Source organism: Lissotriton helveticus, chromosome 1_1 (assembly GCF_964261635.1).
Source record: "Lissotriton helveticus chromosome 1_1, aLisHel1.1, whole genome shotgun sequence".
Taxonomy (NCBI): Eukaryota; Metazoa; Chordata; class Amphibia; order Caudata; family Salamandridae; genus Lissotriton; species Lissotriton helveticus.
Window position 1 is genome coordinate 259589855 of NC_136057.1, and position 18906 is coordinate 259608760.

General features: G+C 43.9%; 1 protein-coding gene across 1 annotated transcript in view; it reads left to right on the top strand.

The window, feature by feature from the left end:
* Nucleotides 1-1514: 1514 nt before the first annotated feature.
* LOC144769196 (snaclec bitiscetin subunit alpha-like) overlaps nucleotides 1515-18906 on the top strand; it is a 237873-nt gene continuing 220481 nt past the window's right edge. Inside the window, exon 1 of the mRNA XM_078653217.1 lies at nucleotides 1515-1770. The gene's annotated coding sequence lies outside the window, so the exon portion shown is untranslated. The remainder of the gene's footprint in view (nucleotides 1771-18906) is intronic.

An 18906-nucleotide genomic window follows, 5' to 3' on the forward strand; every position in this document is an offset into this window, starting at 1 on the left:
TAACCGATTCAGATATTCTCATTTCTTTCACACACATGGCTGTGTGCTCCAGACCTTTTGCTATGTTAATAGCTTCCTCCAAGTCAGGATTTCTGGTAAGGAGCTCCTCCTGTACCTTCTGGTCATTAGTACACCTGACTAACTGGTCCCTTATCATAGAATCCGTCAGCGCTCCAAATTCACAAGTTGCTGACATTCCTCTAAGTATAGCTACATAAGATGACACCTTTTCCTCTTTCTTTTGAACTGTTTTGTAAAACCTATGTCTCTCCAATACTACATTAACCTTAATCCTGAAATGTGTTTCCAGCTTCCTTAATGTGTACTCATATACATCACCCCCACCTTCCTCTACAGGCACTTCATCCTCAACTGACCTCCCAGTGATATCCTCAAAAAATTTCCTTCCCTCTATTCCTAAATTGTGCAACAAAATGTGTTGTTTCCTGACACTAGAGAAATTCCCTCCTCCTATTGCTATCAGGTATGATTTAAAAATACCTTCCCACCTCTTCCACGGTATGTCAGGCTCCCCTTGCTCATTTAAAAATGGGGGTGGTTGGTTCATGCCTGCACCTGCCATGTCAGATGGTGTTAGTGCAAATGAGAAAAGAATAGCAACACCAAGGAACAATTACCGGAGGTTATCACAATAAAATTGCAAATACTAAAGAGAATATGAAATGGTTTATCAAGCTGGGAGCAGCTAGAGTGAAAAAAATATTAAACTTCAGCACATTCTTTGTGAAAAACAGATGAAAACTGCTTGGGGATATAAACAGCTGGCAGGCTTATTTTAATAAAAAAGCTGAGCCTGTCAGCGACTTGAGCATTAACAAAAGAACCTCTTGTGAACATTCGTTTTATCTTCCCTAGAACCAGTCTTCACAGCTGAAAGCCAGTTTCAATACAAATGACAGGCTATGAACAATGAAAAGCTGAGCCTGTCAGCGAGTGGGGCGAAAATTCCATGTGTTCCTTCCTCTAAACCAGCATCATTTTCTAATTGACACCTGAAACACCAGAGGATTAATTACCAGACGCTGCCAAGGTTGTGGGACATCAGCATATGAGTGGAATGTGACTGCCCTCTAGTGTTCAGAACGCGCTACCACGCCTGCCCCAGCTGAAGGAATGCAGCTGCCTGAGGTGAGAAAACTTCGAGTCTGTCAGCGCGCTGGTTTGGGATGTCACAGCGCACACGAAATCAAACCTCCCAACACTGCAATTCCGGCAAAAATGAGGAGATATCCTTCCAGCAATCACACTACAAGGCAATAAAACTCTTGTGGGCACATTTTGAAGGATGTACTTCCTCACACCTCTGCCGCTCTCTGTCAGCGCGACAGCTGCAGGACCATAAATACTACTAGTTCCAAACACAGCAGGACGCCTCCCCTCCTTTACTGCCCACTGTCGGAGCCTTTCTGCGCTTCAGGGCCGGCGTGGGTGTGATAACAAGGATACGCCACCGCCTCCGCGCCACGATAGCTTTCAAGCCTTAGATTACCTTGACGGCCTCAAAGCCACTTCACCGTTCACCGCTGCCTCAGGAGGATTGTGATGGCGCCAGGGGGCAGACAGCTCACGCCCTCTTGAACCGAACAGCTGGGAAGTCCACCAAGAGTGCGATGTCTCGGTCCGATGCCTCACCGGGGGCGAGCACCCAGATGACCGTACTGCGCCACAGGCCACCAACCAGCAGAAAAGCCACAGGGAGGAATGCGCCGCTGTCCCTGTCACAGCATCCCGTCCTCGTCGCCAAGTGAAGTAAGTAAACCACGCCAAGATAGTAGTAAATAGCAGGTTTATTATAACATGTAAATGACGCACCCTAAGCTGGTGGTGCCTGGGTTCTAAGTGAAGCTGCCAACGTTCCAAGGCAGCCTTCACTCCAACATTCCATGGGAAGTACCAACTGGGCGGGATGGCAGGGGGAAAGGAGGAACACAGAGAGGAAATACCAATAAGATTACAACACTGCTCCTCTTATTTGGCGCTGGGATGCCTCTGGGTAGCTAGAAATGCTAATTAATAATGATAATAATATTCTCTCTTCCTAGTTATTTTAATTTCTTTCTTCTCATATGTTTTCTTTGTCCACCTTTATCCCTACTCCAGACCTTTCTAAATGTTCTTCCTCGCTCTTTTTACATTTTCACCATCTTGTCACCCTGAATATATGGCTGCAATCTCCTTTCTTCTCTTTAGCCCCTCCTTTTTCCTTTGTTTCTCTTTCTGGAAGATTTCGTTTTTTCTCACATTTCTCTTCTTGTCTCTGCCTTCTACCTTTGTTTTTCTTTCAGTGCACATCCTTGTTAATTATTTTACTCCACGCTACCCCAAGTTAGTATCCTATCCTGTCACGTCAAGGAATATAGCATGTTACTGCCGTGTTTCCCAGACAGTTAAGGACAAGCCCTTGGGTGAGGTGATCACTGGGCAGCGAGGCTAGGAAAGCCGCACCCTACACAGCGCTGGCCTCTGATTGGACGCGATGCACTAAGAAGTCTCGCAGGAATCTGAGGAGAAGCATTAGATGGGAAGTGAGGATTGGCCTTTAGTAAATATATGGAAATTACACTTTTTAATCTAAGCTCTTCAAGTGTCTGAAATCTCTGCTGGCTTTTTCACTGCAAGCGGTGAGCAGAGGACTGACACGGAATTCAACACACTGCTTTGGATAAATAGTGAGCAGTACTGGCTTTTTGTTTTGTTGAGAATCCCACAAACATCAAAGCGGCAAAAAACCTCCCAAGCAAATTTGTCTGGTTCCCCCCGTGCTCACACAGTTCTTTCAGTTAATATGATCTTACAGCCCCCTCCGCTGGCAGAAAGCGGCATTGAAAAGTATTATTTTATTTTTTTAAATATGTGTTTATATGAAACTCCTTTTTATTTCAAAGAGTTTTGTTGAAGATTTTTTTTAATACAGTACAGTGGTAATGCGGGGCACATACAGATGAGATACAGGCATCTTGTGGGTACATTCGGCATTTTGGCATGGCGGCTGACATTGGTAGACGGCGTATCTGTAAGCCCCAAGAGACTGGAGAGAAAGTGAGAAGGGAGGATAGGGGGGGGACAGACCTTTAGCTAGGTGGTTCACCTCTAGCCTGCGGCGGGTTACCACCAACAGGGCTGGGCGGTTATCTGTCTACAGGGGTTTGTGTCTCTTAAATGTTGCCTTGCCGGTGTTCTTCCAGTTCGCTAAAATTGTTTTAACTGCCGCTGTGAGTAGAAGGTCAACCAGGCCCCTGTCTTCCTTAGATTCTAGGTCTGGGGCCATGAATGCGGTGGCTAGTCCATCGAGACCTTGCTGTATAGTTCCCCCCACTACTGTGTTGATGAACTCGCAAATCTTGTTCCAAAAGGACCTGACTTTCGGGCACTTGTATATGAGGTGGGCCAGATCCCCCTTTGCTTTATGGCAGTTCCAGCATGTGTCGCGCTCTGTGACACCGACTGCAGCTAGGCGGGCCGGCGTCCAGAACGGTCTGTGCAGTAGCCAGCACTTTGTTTGCGCTAGTTGGGGGGATATTTTGTTCTTGGAGGCTGAGACCCAGACCCGGGAGGAAAGAGAAGAAACCTAGGATTAGCTTACAAAAACTGAGACTGTGCAAGGAATTAGGAGGGCTAAACGTCACGAACTTCAAGGTATTTCAAACGGCCGGCCTGGCAAAGCAGGGAATATTCTGGCTCATCCCAAACCAGGAATACAAACCAGTATGGCTCGCATTAGAGAGGGACATCCTGGAAGGCGCAGACCCTGTAGCCATACTCACAGCCAACAAGCACCCTGAAGCAAATAACGCTGTCCTCAAGAACACTAGAATAGCACTCTTGAAGGTAGACAGGAATATAGAACAAAGTATCAAGAGATCGAGCTGGGAATCAATCTGGTTTAACTCGAGAATACAATACAGAGGGAGGACACTTGCCAACAAGGCTTGGTACGGGAGAGGGATCACCACACCTGCTCAGATGGGGAAGGATGGCACACCATTTACATTCGACACGCTCAAACTAGCCTACAACCTACCCAACATAGAATTCTATGAATTCCTAAAAATCAAAGCAGCTATCACTAAAGCAAACCTGACCAAGTAACCCCCTCCATCGTACAATACATACAAAACCTGAACAGGCTCGGACATCAAACCGCCCACCTGTATGTGACCCCCCGTCCAGAGTTGCTTATCGGAAGTTTTCCGTTGGCTGGCATTGGCCCAACTTAAGTGTAATGAGGAGAAGACAGAGATCCTCCTCTATGGGTCTTTCCCGGATAATTTCAGGGAGCAAATCTGGCCCTCCGATCTACCCTGTCCAAACTCAATAGGAGGCCCTGTAAAGAACTTGGGTGTCTGGTTCGGGCAGGATCTAAAGTTCGGGGAGCATATTAAGAAATTAACCTGTACTTGCTATGCCACTCTAAAGGCCCTCAGAAGGTTCTTTCCCTTCATCCCTAGTGAGGCTAGAGAGACTGTGCTAAGAGCGCTGATTTTGTCACGTTTGGATTATGCAAATGCACTCTTTAGCGGCCTTCCGGACTATATGGTCCATCGACTCCAGGTGATTCAAAACTCTGCAGTTAGACTGATGTTTCAATTACCTAGGAGATCCAGTGTTCGTGGACATCTGCGTAGTCTTCATTGGCTACCTGTTGCCAACCGAATTCTGTTTAAAATTCTGGTCCTGGCCTATCGTGCTATCCATCAGTTGGGTCCAGTGTATCTGCGGAACAGATTCGCCCTCTATGCTCCTAATCGGGCTCTCCGCTCCGCCAACCTGTGTCAGATGGTTCAGCCCAAGTTCAAGCTTTCAAGAACAGGAGGCAAGTCTATATCTGTCAAGGCAGCCAGAGCATGGAATGCTCTTCCCCTGGCTCTTCGAACTGCCCCCTCCCTCTCTCAGTTCAAGAAGGGACTTAAAACCCATCTGTTTAATATTACTCTGTAATTTCTTTGTATGTTATGTTGGCTCCCCTTTTTCTCTTTTGACTCACCGCGCCAGGATACTCTTGAGTAATAGAGCGCGTAACAAAAGGCTTTATAACATAACATAACATAACATAACAAACTCCTTTTAATGATTCGATTACACGCCTTTTTCGATGTGTTTGAGCTGTATTTAATGTTCTACCATTGGTGCATGATTAACTCGACACCTGATCCTAGATTGGTGTTGAAGCATGCATTTTCTTATAGGTTGAGTTGTTTTGCCTATATATGGGAGACCACGTGGGGATTCGGTGCAATAGATTACATTGCATGTAATGCAGTTAGAAAAATGTTTTCACAGAAAATCGTTAATCATTGATCTGACAGTTCTTTTTCGCTATCTTAGTTGTGCTGCACACTGCACAGCTGTAACTTATATTTACCTACAATTGGTGCCCTTTGGAGTATTTAATGAATACTAGGTGGAGTGGGTTCAACATATGCTCGAACCAACTATTCTCTCTGAGTAGGGCCTCTTTTAAAGGCAAATAAAGGTTTTTCAAGAAAAACGGTATCCCTAGACAAGTAAGTTCCAATCTTTACATACATTTTTTTAAATCTTATTTTTATCTTAATGTGCCAAATGTAGAGACACAGATCAAATATGATTGTTCTGGTCGTTCGCTGATATCCGTAAGCCCTTCTCTGTCGTTATACCATTCTCTTGAGAGACCTTCGTAGGAGTCTGGATGGATAGCCCGGTGTTGGAAAGTGGGTTATTGGTAGGGGCAAATGTAGGTCTGCCACTGGCAATAAGGCCACTAACACATGTCAGGACTCAATATAGGTCTTAGAAAATTATTCCCATGCTCAGCCCTTGGTAACGTGGCTGCGAGCAGACAGGCTTAACTTCAAAGACAGGCATGTAAAGCATTTAAAAACACCAATTCAGTAAATAATTAAGAGACAACACATAATAAAAATCCAACACGAATTTATGAAAATAGGAAATATTTTTATCTTTAAAATGACACCAAAACGACAAAAATACAATGTAGGAAACCGGAGATATGAATTTTCAAAGATGTAATAAAATATAGCACTTAGAAGAGTATAGCACCATATTGTGATACCTGCTCACGATAGACCGGGGCAAAGTCAAAGTTGCAGGCCAGGCGTAATGGAGCCCTGAGCGGCTACAGCTCGCGGCAGGTCCCGGTCTCAATTTCTACCTTCACATTTAGAAACTTTTCTGGAGCTTTTCTCCTCGAGGCCCCTGAAAGCTCCTAGCCAGTCCGGAATTGGTGAGGGTACACCAGATTGACTTGCGACGAGGTCCCGGTCAACTTCCCTGAAGCGGACGTAGAAAATTTTGCATCCCAGGAATCCAGGCCGGCACGCGATGGAAGGCAGGTGGCTTGGCGTTCGTGGTTGCTCCCGGTCACCTTTTCTACGAGCGGACTTAGAAACTTTTCTAGAGCTTTTTCTTGCGGGGTCTCCCGATGCTCCTCACGTAGCCGAATCCGGTGAGGGTTTGCCGGCTTCAGTTTTCTTCTGGTCCCGGTCAATTTCTGGAAGTTGGAGCGATGGAAATTTTAGCGGGATGAACCTGGTTGGCTTGGCCGGCTCGCGGGTGAAGGCAGGCGGCCCGGCTGGCCAGGTTGAGTTGGTCCCTCTATGGAGCTTTTTTTTAAACTTGCTGCAAAGTTCTCCAAACTTCTTGACCTTCTTCCTGAAGTTCCTCAAGGGTGTCCCAAAGTGTCTCAAACTCACTCCAAGAGTCTTGAAGCTCTAAGATGGTCCTTGAAAACTGAGGATGTCAGTTCCCACAATCCACTGGTACAAAACCCTGATGGTTCTCCAAGGTGTAGATTTTTTTTTGTGATTTCCAGGTGAGCTCTTGTAACCTGTAGCTTTCAGGGAGTCCACTCTTTAGTTCTTTTACAGCAAGTTAATCCACAGGGCTGTAGTAGGCCTTAGAAATCTTTGCACAGCAAAACTACTCAGCTTGTCAATGTCTTGCTTTAGTACGTTTCAAGCAGCAGACCTGGAGGTCTCTGCCCCTCTCAGATACTTATTCCAAGTTCTCTGGATCAAGCAGGAGGTCACTGCTGACCAATGGAAGCAGGGTAACTCCTCCAAGATATGACCACATCCTGTAGAGTGTGGCATTACTTTGTCCCAGAGTGCATCAAATCTTCCAAATACAAATCCATCATGGCTGATTTTCCAGCAAGGAGGTAAGAGCTGGCTAAACACACCCCTAAGATGGCTAATTTACTTAGACTTTCCCCCCTGCATCTGCTCATATCCTCCTTAATCCTGCCATCTGCCTAAGGTGGGAAGTTCAGAGTTGTAAATGACACTGTTCTCTGCTCTCCTCTTTGAAGAACATAGTTTACAACTCCTCCCCCTGGCCTGGCATTCCTATGGAACAGCAAACTGACCTCCCAGCAGAGCTGGTCAACCTCAGGGGTTCTTTATCACCACAACAAGGCAGCCTGGCTAATCCACTTAACTCTGACCCATCAGGGCAGACCACTGGAAGGCTGAATTTGGACTTACAAAGAAAGTCTTATAACTTCTTGTATGTACACTTTAGGAGAAATTCAACAATATGATACTCCTAAAAACACCTGAACCGTCAGGATCGGTCGACCCCTCAGACAACCAATGTGACAAATTGGCTACTTTTTTCGACCATAAAATTCAAAACATCCTAAAACTACTTCCACCCCTCATTAATATGGATCATCCCTCGGTAGCCGCGGTGCAGACCAACACCCTTAACACGGGTCTTGACTCATTCACCCCTATAGACCCTGACACTCTGTCGCCCATTTTACAATCACTCAAAAGTGGCTCTCCATCAGATCCCGCCCCAGTTAAAATCTTAAAGTTGGTTACTCCAACCATTCTCAAACCACTGGTAAATGTAATCAATGCCTCGCTGAGCAACGGAACGGTTCCCCCCAGCTGGAAGAAGGCGAAGGTCAGGGCTCTACTAAAAAAAACAAATCTAGACCCACTCAACCTCTCCAACTTTAGGCCTATCTCCCTCCTGCCGTGTACTAGCAAGGTAACAGAAACATTCATCAACTCCCAGTTGTCCATCTATCTGGAGACTAACGAACTACTCAAATCCTCACAGACAGGCTTCCGCCTGGGTCAGGGCCTGAAACCACGATGCTGATGGTGGTCAAGGAGGCCAGGAAGATCATGGATACAGGAGGATCAGTGGCAGTGATCCTCCGGGACCTCAGTGCGGCCTTCGATACGGTCAACCATCAGATCCTGGTCCAGCGACTAAGAGATCTTGGGATTTCAGGCCTTGCCCTATCCTGGCTGAAATCGTTTCTGCAAGACCGCTCATTCCAGGTCATAGAGGGCAACTATACATCAAAAGAGACCCCTGTACATTGCGGAGTGCCACAGGGCTCCTCCTTGAGCCCTACACTCTTCAACGTTTATATATGTCCCCCCTGGAAAAGATAGTTGCCCCTTATGGGATAAAACTCCTGACATACGCAGACGATACGCAGCTGGTGGTTTCCCTCACTCAGCAGAAGAATCCCAATATCAATCTCCATTCTTGCCTGACTGACATTGTCAGCTGGATGGACAGATCCCACTTAAAGCTTAACAGCGACAAGACGGAGATCATGGTGATTGGGAATCAAGCCCACCTCCTCACGGACTCTCTCTGGCCCCCTTGCATGGGTAAACTCCCTACCCCTAAACCCGAGATTAAAAGCCTCGGTTTATGGTTGGACAAAAACCTTACCATGCAAACCCAAGCTAGAAAAACGGCAGGAGTCTGTTTTGGGCTCCTGCGCTCCATCCGGAAAATCCTACCACTTATCCCTTTCCAATCAAGGAAACTTTTGATACAGGGTCTCATCCTGGGAAGGTTGGACTACGGTAATGCACTCTACCTGGGCGCCCCACGAAAAGTCACTACCAAACTACAGGTAGTTCAAAATGCCGCCGTCAGGATTCTGACCAACACCAAGAATCGCTGCTCAGCCAAACCAGCCATACAAGCGCTGCATTGGCTACCCGTCATGGAAAGAGTGCAGTTTAAGTCGCTCTGTCTCACGCACAAAATTCTCAATGGGAAAGCTCCCCCCATACTCAGAGATCTGGTTACCCCCTATACCACCACCAGACCTCTCCGGTCCACCAATGCCCACCTTACTAAAATACCCAAGATTTACAGAGCACGCTCAGGAGGTCGACGCTTTTCATACAATGCGTCCAAGTTATGGAACTCTCTCCCCTCTGACCTTCGTGCTCAACCCAACCTTCTGACATTTCGAAAATCTCTGAAGACATGGCTGTTCCCGTGAGCTTCTCTCCCTCTTCTTATATCGGTACCTGTTCAGTGCTGGGACGCTCACGGCCAGCTATGCGCTTTAGAAATCCAGTAACATTTAACATTTAACATTGAAGTGATTAATACCATTCTTTAAAGTCTGTGAATGGCATTTCTAGCCTTTCCCTATCAAGAGTTATTAATTAATAACTGTCTACCATGTTAACCTATGTATCAGGTGATTCACAATGGGAACAATGACTTGGGCCATTTTTCCAGCACCAGGACTTACAGAAACATATTTTATAAGTACTTGTTTTATTTCTACAGGACCCCCAACCCATGTGCAACTAGAGGAGACTTTAGGGTTCTAAATCTGTAGAAATATTGCAGATCCTCCCTCCATAGTGCTCCTAGCATCAAAGTTGAATTTGAGCAGCACTTTACCACAATGTGGGGAGTCAAATGTGAAATTTCACTTTACCCAGACATATAAAAACGAATTTTATAAGGGGTACCTTCTAAATACCTGACCCCCCCACCCCTGGGATACCTAGGGGAGACCCTTGGGCTGCCTAATATGCCACAACTTTGTAGGATATGCATTTTAAGTGCCCCAAACACCAAAGTCGAGTTTGGACACAATGTACCTTTTAAAAGCAGTCCTGGCACCCAGGGCTGCTTTTAAACTGACCTCAGGCTTCAGCAGTGCACACATGCTAGTGCAAAAAGAGCTGCTGGCCTCTAACGGTCATAACCTAGGGTACTAAGGACTTCTAGGTAGTTTCAATCCCCCTGCCCTATTATATACTAGGGACCTATAGGGTATGTCATGCCAATCACTCTATCAGATTCTCCCAGTGCCAGTCCACAATCACCCGCCCACCGTACCGTTGTGTAGCCTAGTGTATGTAGGTGTTTTAACTGTATTCTAATATGTCTCTTTCAGCATAGCACTGGCCCAGGGCCTGGTTACACAGAGTCAGTTACCACCAGTACCATTCAGCAAAAAGTTGAGGGGTGCCCAGGGCACAGGATGACTTTGCAACACCCGGGCTTTCAGTTTTTCTTGCAGCTTATTGGCCTCAATAAAATAGTTATCTTTTTTAAACAATTTCGTCTTAAACAGAGAAATTGCCCAAAGGGTACGTTGTCTTTAAATGCCTGTGGATGGTGGCTATTGAATTTTACTTATGTGTATCTTGCTGTTGGCTTGGTATATAGAGAAGTGTCCAACTTGATTTCTTCTGCATAATAGAGAAATCTAGGAAATTAATGCTCAGGGCATTGTAGTCAAAAGTAACTTTCAAGTTAGGATTAAGCTCCCTTTACAAATTAGAAAAATATCATCAATATATCTCATTAATTTTCCATGCATGCATGCAAGGAGTGAGAACCTTCAAGATATGATTACAATATGTCACAGGATGTCATAAAGGAACCATTATGACACCTGTACAAAAATGTCTATTACAGGTTGGACCATAACGGAATAAAAGTATACTCACTGAACTAGCATACACAAGGCAGCATGCATGATGTTTACATAGAAAAATAGCGTAATACGCTTAACGAACTGGAGAGGTATACCGTATCACCCTGATAAAACACCCAGACCTATCTAGGCCGTAGAGTAGGGCTGAAACATGTTGGTAAGACATAGGGTCATAGGACCATCAAATTGTAATAACCCTAATAAAATATATTGTTATTTTAACATCCACGACTACTCCACTAAGAAAGGGATACGTTGGAGCAGTTGAGGGAATTTTAATCTCTAGCTAAGCTCCCTTGTCTTTTTCTCAAAAGAGCTTTGAAAGACAGTTGAACCCACCCTGATTTTTAGGAGTCAGGGTGAACCCGATGATGAAGCATGACACTACTAGACAATCTGAGGGTTATTTCAAGAAAAGTAAGTCTTTCCTTCCTGCATTAATAAGTGCGGTGTCATTGTGACGACTAGACCCCCCATCCCCTAAACAGATCACACCTTACATTCAAGGTGGGATACCTATAGGTTGGATGTTTAATTAAATAGGGAGAACTATTACCCCCCAAGTTCCTTCAAAGTGTGAAAGGATCACTCTACCCTCCAGATCTGAGAGGGAATCCAAACCTCAGATCTAAATTTATAAAAAAAAAAAAACTGTTGGTGGTCCCCTGGCCAGATTATGACACCAATACAATGGGGAAAATATGTAAATGAGCTGGTAAAGGGCATTATGGGGTGCTCCGTGCCAGAAAAAGTGAATAATAAATGAGCAACTCCTATTGATTATTTACATTTTTAAAATTAAAAAATATATTTTTTGGGGGTTTCCCTGTCCCACCAGAGACTTCCACAGTTTATGTATAGTTGGGGTTGTGTGGTGGGTCTCTATGGCCCCGCAGCCCCTGCTAGCTCCACAGCCAGTACTCCTATGTGCCGGCGGTAGCCAGCCATTTATTATTTCTGCTTGGGTGCCTATTCCCCTCCGAGGCATCCACAACTTTCTTAAATGTTGGGGCTCACAGCAAGTGCCATCCTGGTTCACCATCTAGCATCTATCCTGGGTGCCAGTGGGAGTCAGCAACAACAAAAAGCGCACTCACCCCGCGGGAACAGTTTCAACTTCTGCTCTCACAGGGAAGTAAAGTAAATGTTTGTTCCTGGCTAAACTGAGCATTTTTGCTGCAGCCCGAGGAGAGAGCTATAATTACTCTGGGCCCTGGGAATATGGTCCCTGGGGCCAATAATTGGCTTGGGAAGGGTGGCACTCATAGACCCTAATAAATAAAATATTTTCCTGCTCCAATGATAGGGGTCTCAGGGGCCCTACTGACTCGGGGATGGAAGTCCCAGGCATGACCCCTCCCAATATATATTTGTTTTAAAGCACTGACCAAACAGCCCATGGTCTGTCATGGGAGTAATATTTAAAAGAATGTTGGAGGCCCACATTTAAAAAAAAAATTTGTTGGCTGGTCCTGTGGGACTCCGACCTCAGGACACATTTTTTTGAAAATTATTTTTTAAGCCATAAGGGGTCCGGTTATCTGTACTCTGCCTGACTAGCTCCTAAGTGTTATTTCCAGTTTTTAAAGGACTTTGGGGACTCATTACACTATCTTAAAAAGGCTGCCAAACATCAGTGTTGATGTTGTGGCAGCCAATCCAGTGTTAACTATCTATCTATTGCTCCCACGGGTGGGTCGCAGCAACAAATATATATATAAATGCGTTAACCTTAATTTTTTTTAAATGGCTGAACAGAGTTATGCCTAATCAGAAAAAACATGCTTTCTCAGTAAAGTTCTAGCTTTCTTCCAAATTTGGTTAATTCTGTTCAGCCATTTTAGCTGTAGCCTTGTCGAAAATTTCCCATGGAAATTTCATAGAGAAAAGCTTGCTGGGACCCCCCTTTTGTCTCGACGCCTGCTTGACAAATCATCCCAAAACATTCAAGGTAGGATCTGAGGTGAATAAAGTTTTATTTTGGAAAGTTTTGTGGATATTCGTCAAAGTTAAAAACACAAAAAAAACACTCTTCCTAGGGAAAGTCTGATCTAACTATAACTACACAGTGGGGAATTTGCAATATACAAGAATATGTACATATATGGATAGCCATATATAAGTATGGGATGTTGCATCAATTGACAGAACTGCCAATATTATTAAAGAAAAGCTCTCCTAACGGAAAGACATGCACTCAGGCTGCTCTTGCTGAGAGATGTATTGCGAAAACAGCTCACAATGCATTTTGACCATAAAACGGTCTTCTTTACATAAAGACAATGTGTTCAAAGTATGTTTATTTACAATACGAAACATAGAAGAAGCCCTTATACACGGAGAGACCCACATAGAAAAAGTGTTGCCATCTTGGAATGGCCCATCATGTGAAACTAATTATCCAGCCATAGACTTTGTAATTGTAATTGAGTTTTATAGAGCGCTAATCACCAACAGGTCTCTGAGCGCTGCGGGGAGGGTTAACCAGAGGTCGTGTGCAGATATAAAGCCCCACAGTATGGTGAATTTAGACAGTATTCAGTGCCCTCCTAAACAGGAGCATTTTAAGTTGTTTCCTGAAAAGGAGAAGGGCTGGTTCTTTTTGACCAGGTGGTCGGGCAGCTGGTTCCAGAGTTGTGGAAGTAGTACCGAAAATGCTCTACCCCCTTTAAATGCAGTCTTGCATCTAGGGATGGCCAGGAGGCAGGCCTCAGAAGATCGCATTGTGCGTCCCGGGACATAGTTCTTCAGGCGTTCCTTAATGTAGGCCGGCGCTTTGCCATAGATTTCTTTATGGGCAATGCACAAGCCTTTAAACTTAACTCTCTCCTTGATGGAGAGCCAGTGGAGTTTATGCAGCAGCGGGGAGGCCTGGGCCCATCTAGGTAACCTGAAGATAAGCCTAGCTGCATCATTAAGCAAGTATATTAATGAGTTTTAGGGGGAGGCCTAGAAACAATACATTTCCGTAGTCAAACCTGGAGACAATTGTGGCAGACACAATCATTTGCAGTGATGCGGTTGAGAGGAGCGGGACAAGTTTCCGTATCTGTCTTAGAAGCCCTATACATGTGCCTACCACAGTAGTGACTTGATTAGCCATGTAGAGCTCTTAGTCCAGTTTGACGCCTAAGCTTTTTAGGGTAGTGGCTGGGGTAAATGTAACACCCAGCTCCTGAGGCCAAAAATGCTCACTCCACGGATTGCCTTTTGTGGGGATGACAAGGACTTCGGTTTTATCAGGGTTAATTTTTATTGTATTTGTAGTCATCTAGTTTACAGTGAATCTGAGAATATTTTGTGCCTTTTCCTGGGCATTGATGGAGTTGTCAGTCCGGAAAATGAGCTGAGTGTCATCCGCATTATTGAAGACATGACAGCCCATGTGGGCAAGGGCTTCCACCAGGGGCTGTAGGTATATATTGAAGAGGAGCGGGGAAAGTGCAGAGCCCTGGGCAATGCCACAGGTGAGGGCGCCCTTGTCTGATACTCGTTCCCCCAACTGAATCCTCGGAGACCGCCCTGTTAGAAAGCATTCAAACCACTGGTATGCCGACCCCTAGTTACCTAAGGCTGTTAGATGATCCAATAGCTGGCTACAGTTGACCGTATTGAACGCCGCTGAAAGATCTAGTAAAATCAGGGAGCTTGGTTGTTTTTTGTCCGCCATGGTTCTGAGATCTTTTAACACAGAGAGCATCACCTATTCAGTGCTATGATGCGCTCTAAAGCCGGCTTGTTGTGTTTGGAGTAGTTGGTGCTCCTCCAAAAAAAGTGAGAGAGTTTTAAGAACATGTTGCTCTAACACTTTTGCTAAGAAGGGGATCTGGGAAATAGGCCTACAGTTCTTAAGGTTGGCCACATCAGCTCCCGGTTTCTCTAGGAGGGAGGTTACTCTGGCTTCCTTCAGGTTAGGGGGTAGGTGGCCGGTCAAAAGGGAATTGCTCAGAAGAGAGAGAAACTGATTATCAGGCTGGGGATGGCCATTCGAAAGATCCTCGACGGCAAGGGTCAGCCGGGGAACCTGGTTTAGTGCAGTTCATTACTTGAGTGATGTGGGATCCAATAGAGGGAAAACAGTGAGTTGGCTGTCAGAGAGTTGGTGTTGAGCTATACCGTTCAGGTTGGTAGGAGTGTTGTCGATCTCGAGGATGATATCTCTAACTTTTTGCAGGAAGTAGGTCTGAAAGGTATTGCAGTCTATTGAGGCATCTGTAGTTTTCACTTTGGATTTTTGACTAAGCTCTTTCAATATTTTGAAGATCTCTTAGTGTTTATTGGGAGCTGTGGAGATTCTTGCCTCATTGTGTTCGGCCTTCCTTTCAGTGATGAATTTTTTATATAGTTTAAGTTGGGATTTATATGTTGCCAGCTTTTCTGGTTCATAGACTTAGAATATCAAGGTTGTCCATTATCACATCATACTGGTTATTTGTTAGATAGTTCATAAGTGTCTGTACAATTAAATGAAAATTATGCAATTAAAAATTAAAATAAATGAGGTTCGTTTATTATTTGTCATAGTTCTATCTCTATCTTGGATTGGGTTGTAGCCAAATACTTCTAATTCTTCAAATGTGCAATTCCCACAGTCAAATATTAAATATAACAATTCTTATATTGTATCATACCCCACATGTTTGATGGAGAAAATACCACTCATATACTATTTTTCCTCTGATAGCATTAGCATTTTGTTTTGAATATTATGCTGGGAAATGCACAGCATTTTGTTGACTCTATATTTGACAACAACACATATAAGTTGTATAAAGCTCAAGTGGACATACCTAGTTTATATACCTATAAGAGTTTGTGAATAGCCATGTTCTTACTCTTTTGTGGGTGAGAGTTTGTATTATTTCGCCCCTCCCTAAACTCTATTTTACCCTCTCCCTATACCCCTCCTTTGCCGTCCATAAGCCCCTCCCATTTAGTAGTTGATATTCCCCATTTTCCCATCACGGGCCCAATCCCTCCCGCATTTACTACTAAGCAGTAAACTTATAGATGCCAAGATTTCCCCAATAAAAGATACCGGAGAGTTGTAGGTCGAGATTTCCACCCATTGGTTTGGGAATTACATTCGGTATTACGTAAGTAAAATGCAGTTTCTGAATTGGGCCCATGGACATTAATGCATGGACACGATGACTAGTGTTGGAATGGGTGAAAACAATGTCAATGAATACCATGGTATGTGCAGGCCCGACAAAAGCAATACCAATAAATGCAACGGCATTGCATGCCTTAACCTATGCCCGAATAACAATATCAATATCCATAAATGCAATGTGACTGTATGCCATAATCTATGCCCAAACAACAATGGCAATATCGGCAGTAACAAAATCAATGTATGCCATAATCCAAGCATAACAATGTTGTAACCAGTAGAAATGATGTTGATGTATGCCATGATCTAGGCATGCATACCTATGTCAATATCAGTAAAGAAAATGTCAATATACGCAGTGATAACTATATGTGCAATGTTGAAAATGTCGATACAAATTATATCAATGACTGCTATAATATTTTCAGAAATTCTAATGAACTCATATCATTCACCCAAGGTGACCTCTCCATCAACCATGAGTCACAGATATGTGGTCAGACAGGTCCTGCGACCCCACCCACGCTGTCGAGTGACAGGTCACAGGAGGGGTCCCACTTACCTCAAAGATAAACGCACACACAGGAAAAACCCTGATCGATACGACAGATATATGGTTGCACCACAAACAGGTCTGAGGAAATTGGCCCCAATAAAACACGTTTGGCCAAAGGCACAAAGATAGATGCCACATGTAGATAGGAACACTCAGCCAATTAGTACACAACATGCACACCACACTTAGTGATCATTCTCTTCCCACACCAGACATGTGGACACATACACGCTGGCCCACACTAGCTCTCCCCGAGGTTGAAAGCGATCTGTGTGCTTATCAAATGCCCAAATTTGGTAATTTATGACTGAGATACTTTTTCAAGAATGCCGAAATAGTTTTATTGTACCTCTCAAGATGGATTTAATGTCAGCTGAAACTTTATACAACAAGAGACTTTCCTCGGAATCATTCTGTCGAGACTCTCCCGACCACTACATTTAATTAAACCAACATGTTCGTGTTTTGTCAAACACCTCTTGTCTTTTCATGTCTTTAAGGTAAATTTGTATCTGAGCAACATATTGGTGACCCAGATAGGAGAGATTGGTTTATTGAGCCTGACTGTTGCAGAAGGAGAAGGACCCCTGCCCGAACAGATTCACATCTGCGCAAACAAGACCGGTGAGCGATGCCATAATTGATTAGAAGTTCTATTGAATCCATGGGGTGGAGATCTGTCTGAAGGCAGCCGTCACAAGGGTAAGTGACTACATCTGATCCTTAGCCCTAGCATGTGGCAGATGGCAAACTAGGACAAGCACGCAGATCATATTTTTCCTAGTCAGCACGCTAGAGAAAGGTGCGGGAAGCTACAGTTTTTTAGCTTGAACAGTTTGGCATAGCACAACAGTTCACCTCTAATCCTTGCTGTGTTATACAGGGTTTCTCTTTTTAAAATGGACTGTTGGTGTGAGACAACAGTACACCCTTAACCCTTGGTGTGTTATATAGGGTCAACACCTGATCTTATTTTTAAGTCCAATCGGTTTTCTTTAGGAACGTCAGGTTTCTTAACACTGGGATGATCTAAAAGAAGTGAGAAGGTTGATATTTTGAGCTTGGAGTGCTCAGCGTCAGGTAGTCGATACGCACTAGACTTGGGTATGATATAGAGTACAATTCGGAACGTTGGGGGAAACATTTGGACTTTGGTGAATAAAGTGTAGCTTGTGTTAGGCCACAGAGGGCCGATAGTTCTTAGATTATTCCTTTTTCTCCGCCCTAAGCATTGCTATCTTCATCCACCGAGCCGATAGTGACAGACTATCTGACTCATGTAGCTCTGCGTATTTCAGGGAGCATCCCCTCTCCACGGGCTGTAGCGGCAAGGAGGGGGGAAGGTTTTTTGGGCAAAGAATTACTTTTTTCTGTCAACCCTTTTTTCTCTAAGTTTCTTTTAGATTTTCCATTTTATGCATTTATTGATGTTATGGTGCTGTTAAATTTTATAATATACTGCATGTTTAAATTTTATGTCATGTTACTTAGGCTATGCTTTATGAAATAATCATTTATTCCAGATCAGAATTTTACATTTGCTAGTCCACTGCTACAAATCAACTCGTACTACCCTGAACTAACAGCAATTTCTCCACCTGCACCTTTTCTACCCAATCCAGCTTCTCCAGAAATAGATTGGGAAAAATGGAAAGAAGGATTTGAAGCGTATCTCGAAGCTCTTGATGGAGAGTCTTTTACTTGTAAAAAGAAATATCATGTTCTCAGACATTGCTTAGGTACAGAAGGCCACAACAAATTAACACATATTCCTAAAGATATTGTCATCATTGGCGATTGTGAAGGTGACAATGTAGTAGACGAATATGCTACTGCCATCAAGGTATTAAAAAATCATTTCAAAGCTTGTAACATTGGACAGACACAAATTTTATAAGAGAATTCAATTACAATGTGAATCAGCTTCAACTTACGTAGGCTCTTTGCCCATTCGTGCTTCTTCCTGCAAATACAAAGCCTCTGAAGAGGAAATGATTACAGACCAATTAGTTGAAAAGACCAACAACAAAAAGGTTCAAGAGGCACTTCTATCTAAGCCTGACCTGACTTTACAGAAAGCGTTAGATATTTTTACAATGATTGAAAGCACTTGTTCGTACATGGAGCAAATGTCTTTAACTGACACCAATAGTCAAAATGTGTGTGCAATCAAATCTAAATATAAGAGATCTAATGACTTAAAGGCAAAAATAGAAAGAAAAAAATACTAACACCGCATCAGGGAAAGTACTGGTGTGTTACAGATGCGGCAGTACCAATCATCTTGCCAATGCTTTGTCGTGCCCTGCCATTGACAAAATATGTGTCAAGTGCTCCAAGAAAGGTAATTTTGCTGCCATTTGCGAGTCTAAAAGATATGGACCATTCAAGAAAGTACACAATGTTGAGTCTTTAACGGAGGAAAACTTTTCATCCAGCAAAAAAGAGGAAATCCTCACTATTGTGGACATGGATTGTTTCAAT